Source organism: Octopus bimaculoides, chromosome 9 (genome assembly GCF_046866305.1).
Source record: "Octopus bimaculoides isolate indiv1 chromosome 9, ASM4686630v1, whole genome shotgun sequence".
NCBI classification, from domain to species: Eukaryota; Metazoa; Mollusca; class Cephalopoda; order Octopoda; family Octopodidae; genus Octopus; species Octopus bimaculoides.
The window spans coordinates 66,387,579-66,395,078 of NC_142936.1; the positions used below are offsets into that span (position 1 = coordinate 66,387,579).

Below are 7,500 nucleotides of genomic sequence, written 5' to 3' on the forward strand. Positions count from 1 at the left end.
TATATATATATATATATATATATATATATTAAATTAAATGAGTGTTAACGAGTATCCGCAAGTAATCCAATTATTTCTCCTTATATTCCAAACGCGGTTTGAATTTTTACTTTCATAAGTATCTTCTCGGAATTAAAATCCTTATATTTTTGCAATGAACATCGTTTTACAACTTTCGTTGTTTTCTTGAATGTTTTTTTCTTTCTCATTTAGCTTAGGGATCAACTGCTTCCCGTATGAAATACGCAGATTTGGTAATAATAGCCCTGCCTGTCCTTAATTGTAATGAAATTCTTACAAAAAAGTAACTGGAGTTTGTTGAACGATTTATGTTTTTTTTTTTTTTTTTTTTTTTTTAATGTGCTAATGTTTGTTCTTTAGTTTAGTTCTGTTATTCTTCGTTGAGTTTGAAACAATGCGGTTCTGCTGACGTTACAGAACCGACACTAACACTATGAGTGTGTAGACATACACACACATAAACATGTAGAATATACTTCTATATATAGATAATATACAAAACATGTAGAACACATATATATGTACAGATATTTACACATTTATGCATACATAGGTACACAACCTTAATGATTATATACAATCAAGATACATACATACACACATTGATATATATATATATATATAATATATAATATCTGTATGTACGTACGTGATGCGGTTTATTTATATTTAGTTAAAAGATCTAAAATTCAAATTCCTTGACATTCTTCAAATCTGTTTAGATATATTCGTCTATTTATGCATGTGTTGCATGTATGATTTGTACTTATTCGTGATCATGCAGTTCGTCTTTTCTTCAATACATACACACATACGTGCATATATTCATATGTATATATATATATATATATATATATATATATATATATATATATATATATATATATATATGTATATATTTATGTATCTAACTACTAGAGTTTCCTCTTCTTTTCAAGTAACATAACAGAAGAGTTAGTTAGACGAATTGTTTTCTGTCTGCATATATTTATGTTTTCCTTCCCTTTTTCTTTTTATCAAAAAAGTAATTTTGATTCAGTGTTTAACGAAAAAAATATATTTGTTCCTTCAAGCATGGATTTCAAGGGTTTGTTTATCGTAATCATGTTCTTTGATAGCCAGTGCATCCCAGGGTGCCTCGGAATTTAATTACAAAAATAAGAAAGGATGCCGAAAATATAATGTATGGTAATAAACCAGTGGACCTTTTTGATCAGGCTCATCACGATATATATATATATATATATATATATATATATATACGTGTATATATATATATACGTGTGTGTGCCTATTGTTTGTATTCAAGTGAGTGAGTGTGTGTTGGCCGCTGTTTGTGTGCTGTACATGTGAATAGCAGAGCGATTAAAGAATATATATCGGTGCTTCGTTAGAATCTTATCAACGCATGATGAAAAAAACATATTTTGTTTTTAGCAAAAGTTGCTAATACATCTAATTTATTTCGTTGTTTGATGCGAAAATGCTGCCTTTTACGTATATATATATATATATATATATATATATATATATATATATATATATTTCCTCTTATTCGTTTTTCTTTTAAATAAATTTCCTTCAGTTGACTGGGTAGTGTTGTTTAATTTTTTGTAGCATTTAGTCCAGTTTCATGTCTCACATACTCTCACTTTATATTGTTTCGTTCTTGTGTTTTTTTTTATTGTTATTATCATAATAAAATGCCTGTATCGTTGCATTAATGTTTTATAATATTTCTCTCGAAATCTTTCTTTTTTTTCTGTTTTAATTTTTTTTATATATAAACCTTCATCACCATAGCATCACACGAAGAATTTTCTTGGGTACCTCCAAACAGGTCTAAATTGTAATAAAGACTCAATCAAGCATTCGAAAAATTCTGTAAATATGTATATGTATATATATATATATATATATCTAAAAAAAAATTTGAACTCTTCCAGTTTTACTCTTTTTCTTTGTTTGTTTTTCGTTATTTTATTGTTTTAAAAGCTTTTCGTTTACCAGAAAATAGACTCCTTTTCAATTGCTAAAGTTACGCATGTTCGTGAAAGTGTATGTATGTGTGACTATGTGTGCGCGAGCATGTGAATGTGTGTGTGTGTGTGTGTGTGTGTGTGTGTGTGTGTGTGTGTGGGTGTGTATGTGTGTCTATATCTGAGTGTAACATTGAAACTTCCGTGTGAATTTAGTTTGTAGTCATCCCGCCAGTGCATTTAACTTGTAGCAAGATCAGCTCAACTAACATTCGAAATAAATGAAGAAGAAGGAAAGAAGGAAGAAAAGAAAGAAAGAAAAAAAACCAAAATGGTGGAGAGGTGGAGAAGAAAAACAGAACGAAAGGGGAAAAAAGAGAGGAATATTAAAAAAAAGAAAGAAAGAAAGGAAGAAAGAGTGAAAGAAACTATAAGAAAACTTATCGAACGAAAACAATCACAAAATAAAAATTTTAGCTTATCAAAGATCAGCCCTGAATGCGAAATGGGTAACAGAGGGGGAAGAAGAAAAAAAGAAAGAATGTAGTAGTAGCAGTAGTAGTAGTAGTAGTAGTAGTAGTAGTAGTAGTAGTAGTAGTAGTAGTAGTAGTAGTAGTAGTGATGGTGGTGGTGATTTGGTGGTGATGGAAGTGGTGGAGTTGGTGGTGGCGACCGATTCAGCGGTGGTGGAGGTTGTGTAGTGTGGTGGTGGTGGTGGTGGTTTAGTGGTGGTGGTGGTGGTGGTATAGTGGCGGTGGTGGTTTGGTGGTGATGATGGTGGTGGACAGATGAGAACAAAAGGCAAGTGATTGAGTAAGAATAATGCTACGAAAATAGACTCAACTAGAGTTACACAGGTTCGGCGTACAAAGAGAGAGAAAGAGAGTGAGAGAGAGAAACAGAGAGAGACAGAGAGAATAAGAGATGAGGGAAAGCAAAGACAGAAAAAGAAAAAGAGGGAGAGAAACAGAGAACAAAAGAGTAAAGAGAGAGAGAGAGAGAGCGGAAGACGAAGAGGGAGATGTAGGTATTGGTGGAAGTGAATGATGGTGGCAAGAGAAGTTGTGCAGAAGACGCAAGAGGAAATGGCGAAGGAAGAATAGGCGGAGGAAGGGGAGGCGGAGGAGGGGAAAAATATAAACACAGAGAAGGCTAAAAGGAAAGTAGTTTTTACTTATTTTTCTAACCTCGCTTTCGTTTTGCCGATACTTCTGTTTATTTCCAATTTTTTCTACCAAGTTCCCATGATAATTTGTCATCAGTTTTGTATTAATACGTGCACATACAAACATATTATATATATATATATACAAAACAATATGTATAACACAGTTATCTGCCACACCTGTTGTCACAATGAAGATTTTACGACTTCTCCTACAGTTGTTTTTACCGAAACTCAAGTTGTAAGCAGTGAAGTTAGAATTTTTTTTTAATCATTGCATTTCATCTCAGTTAACCGCAACAAAAGACACAAACGAAAGATTTTACGCTTCCCTAAAGAATTCCTTCACTACATTATGCGACAGTGACAATAGTTTCATCTGCAGTCGCATAGATTGATAACTGTTTAGTTTTCTTCTATCAAAGATGCATTATGTCTATCTATCTATCTATCTATCTATCTATCTATCTATCTATCTATCTATCTATCTGTTTGTCTATCTATCTATCTATCTATCTATCTATCTATCTATCTATCTATCTATCTATCTATCTATCTATCTATCTATCTAATTATAATATTTGCTTTCATATTTTGCCTTGTAGTAAATATACGGAAGCCCTGAAGTCTTACTAACATTTTTATATCTTTTCTTGCAATAAATTTTCACAACTCCTACATTGTTTGCATTTATCGTTGTTACTGAATGATTGATAGATCGAATGCTATTGCTGTCCGACGCGTTGTTGAAGTTGTTCTAAGTAGTAGTAGTCGTAGTAGCTGCAGAAGTAATAGCAGCAGTGGCAGAAGCACTTGCAGCAGCAGCAACAGCCTTGGCATTTTTTTTGTTTTTGGTTTTTCTTACTTTCGATTTTATTTCGCGCAGTTTTTAAGTTGACGCTTTGTTTTCACATAGCAATTAGACACAGTTTTGTTAATTAGTATACAGGTATTAATAATTTCGTCAGTATATTTTTGCCAACATTTTCCTATCATTATTATTATTATTATTATTATTATTATTATTATTATTATTATTATTATTATTATTATTATTATTATTATTATTTTCGCTGTTTTTTTATTTTTTTTTTATTTTACGTGCACTATTCCAAGTTTCATCGGAGAATTCAAGTAATAACAAGTTGGATGTTTGACTATGGGTAGTATTTAGGATTCACAATTATATATTGTAAGGAACGGAGACTAGACTCTGAAAAAACTAAGATTCTGTTAAATGTTTCAGCTTTGCAAGAGCTTTAAGAGAGTCTGGTATTCTCAAGTTGAAAGTATTTATTATTATTGTTATTATTATCATCATTATTATTATTATTATTATTATTATTATTATTATTATTATTATTATTATTATTATTATTATTATTATTATTATTATTACTTAGGTGGCGAGATGGCGGAATCGGTAGCGCGTTGAACAAAATGCTTATTCGTATTTCTTATGGCTCTTTTCGTCCTGAGTTCAGATTTCCCCGTAGGTAGCTTTGCCATTCATCATTTGAGGGTCGATAAAACAAAGTATCAATGAGCACTGGGGTTGATGCAATCGACTAACTTCTGCTCACCTCCTCCTCCAAACTGCTGGCCTTGCGCCAAAATTTGGACCTGTTATAATTAATAATTGCGTGGTTGTTGTTGTATTACTTGTTTGTTAACTGTATTTATAATATCGCTGTTTAAAATTTTTGTTGTTAGCCTACCAGATGAAAAAAAAAAAAAAATAGGGAAAAGAAACTACAAAGAAATTGGTAAAAAAAAAAAATGGCAGTTGAAAAGTGATGACAAATTTTTAAAAAATGTTCAATTAGAAGTATTTGAGACAATCTGCTTCCTCGTCGAGTCTTCTTCTTTGCAGCTGTCACCGTTGTTAATGGTTATGAAAGTGGATCGCTGAATTCGAGAATCCGCTGTCGGAAAACAATTAGCTACAAAATTAAATCGTTTTCATTTTTTCAGAATAAAAAAAAAAATTAAAAAATGGAGAATGAAAATCACACGCTCATCCGAAAGAAGATCGAAGTTGTTCTATTTAAAATTGGGATTTAACTAAAAATAAAATCTTTAATGAACTAGAACAAAAACAAAAAAAGAATGATAGAAAAAAAACAGGTATTCATAAATTAAAACGGAATCATTTTTGTGTTTATAGATCAATTTTGTTTTATTTTATGCTTTTCTTTTCAAAATATATCAAAATTATACATTATTATTATTATTATTATTATTATTATTATTATTATTATTATTATTATTATTATTATCATTATCATTATCATCATTATAATTATTATTATCATCATCACTGTTATTATTATTATTATTATTAAGAAATCCTTCTCTCCCGGTGAGGGAGAACAATTGATGCTGTTGCTGTCCTTGTTACAGTTGAGACCCAAGTAAGACCCGATAATACAGATCTACAATTAAATTCCTTCCAGGCATATCTATCTCGTCTCCCCACCACTACCACCACCATATACACACACCAGGGGCCCCTTCGACCACATTACCCCCCAGGGGATACTTAAAAATTAAAGAAACACACGATAGTGTGTGAATTGAGTAAGATTTCACTATATCTATTATTTTAGCAAACCTCATTGGGTGCTATTTCTATCAACATGCTTCATTCTTCTTAGATGGAAGAATTTTTAGTAAAAACAATTTGCCGGTTGCCAACTTTTACTTTGTTAATTCTTCTCTTATAAATGCCGGCTATTTACTCCTTCCTTGTACACATCTAATACAAAATAATCCACAGAGAACTAGAAAAGTCTATGCATTTGCATTTCATAATGGAAAGTAGTAGATTTCTTTCTCTCCTTTACTATTTTTTCCTTTTATGAAACCGTGTACAGCGGTGCTAAGTTTCGACAGCGGTATTTCATCACATAATTACGAAGTCACTTTGCACACGTAATTACGTGACCGCATATTTCTTTTCTACAATTACTATTATCATCCATATTATTATTTTTATTGTTGTTGTTGTTGTTATTATTATTATTATCATTATTATTATTATTATTATTATTATTATTATTATTAGTCACATATATGACATCTCTAGGAGGTCTGCATGCCCGCAAGTAATGTACACAACGATGATTTACGTCTGTTTTGTTTACATTTCGTCTTTACGAACTCGCATGTGTGTGTGCGTGCGTATGTGTACGTTCTTTTTTTTTTTTCTTGTGTGAGACACAGAGAGAAAGGGAGTGAGAGAAAGAGAGTGAAAGAAAGAGAGAGAAAGAGAGAATATGTGTATGCGTGTGTGCTTGTGAGGGGATGCGCGCAAGTAGCAATGGAATAAACATCTTGTCCCACTCTTTGCAAAGTTGCATGTATTTCACACCAAATAGCTCTTAGTGGCAGTCTGCCGAAGGGAAAATTTTTCCCATTCACAAACGATTATTGACAATTTTTTTCAGCAAGTCCCCTAGTAGCATGCAGATTTAAAGACTCCTTCAATCTTTTTTCCCTGATATTTCTGTCTCCAGCATTTGTGTTTTAGTGCGTTGACACACCTAATCCAAACGACAGCTAAGTTTCTTGTTTGTACTGCAGATAACATTAAGGATGCATGTGTGTGTACATGTGTATGTATGTATGTGTATGAGTGTGTGCCTAGAGATATATATGGATTCATATTTATATTTATTCACACACACACACACACACATTATATATATATATATATATATATATATATATATATATATATATATATATATATATATGAAACAGATAGAGAATGAGAGGAAAGAAAAATAGATAAATAGATAGATAGATAGATAGATAGATAGATAGATAGATAGATAGATAATTAATAATTTTTTTTCGAACTCGACGAAATTTTGCCGGACGTCATGGTACTCGTCACACTGCATAACTTCGAAGTCACTGATAAATTGTGTCAGATATCAGATAGGCCAGTTTTACAGTTAATGTTCATTGCCTTCTTTGAGGGACATAAAATCCATTATATATATATATATATATATATATATATATATATATATATATATATATAGATATATAGATAGATAGATAGATAGATAGATAGATACGCATATACGTATGTATGCAACCTTGTATGTGTGTGTATGTGTGTGTATGTGTGTGTATGCATCTGTGTGTATGTGTGTGTGTGTGTGTGTAGCTATATGTATTATCATTTTATCCTCTCATGCGCATAATCAAACACTTGCCTGTATGTATTTATACGTTTATTATGTGCACGTGCGCGCCTGTTTCTATGTGCCTCTGTGCGCGTGTACGTTTCTCTGTCTATCTCTCTTTTACGCTTTCAACCAA

The 7,500-nt window shown here is 31.5% G+C and overlaps 1 protein-coding gene across 12 annotated transcripts in view; it reads right to left on the reverse strand.

The window, feature by feature from the left end:
* Window positions 1-7,500, reverse strand: part of LOC106879147 (voltage-gated inwardly rectifying potassium channel KCNH7) — a 661,705-nt gene that overhangs the window by 586,555 nt on the left and 67,650 nt on the right. For 2 of the 12 annotated variants that reach the window (XM_052970722.2, XM_089357628.1), the window contains exon 1: window positions 1-409. This exon is cut by the window's left edge and continues 135 nt beyond it. The exons of 9 other annotated variants lie outside the window; for them this stretch is intronic. The gene's annotated coding sequence lies outside the window, so the exon portion shown is untranslated. Of the gene's footprint in view, window positions 410-7,500 lie in introns of those variants that run through there. One more of the 12 variants, XM_052970721.2, reaches the window with a different exon arrangement.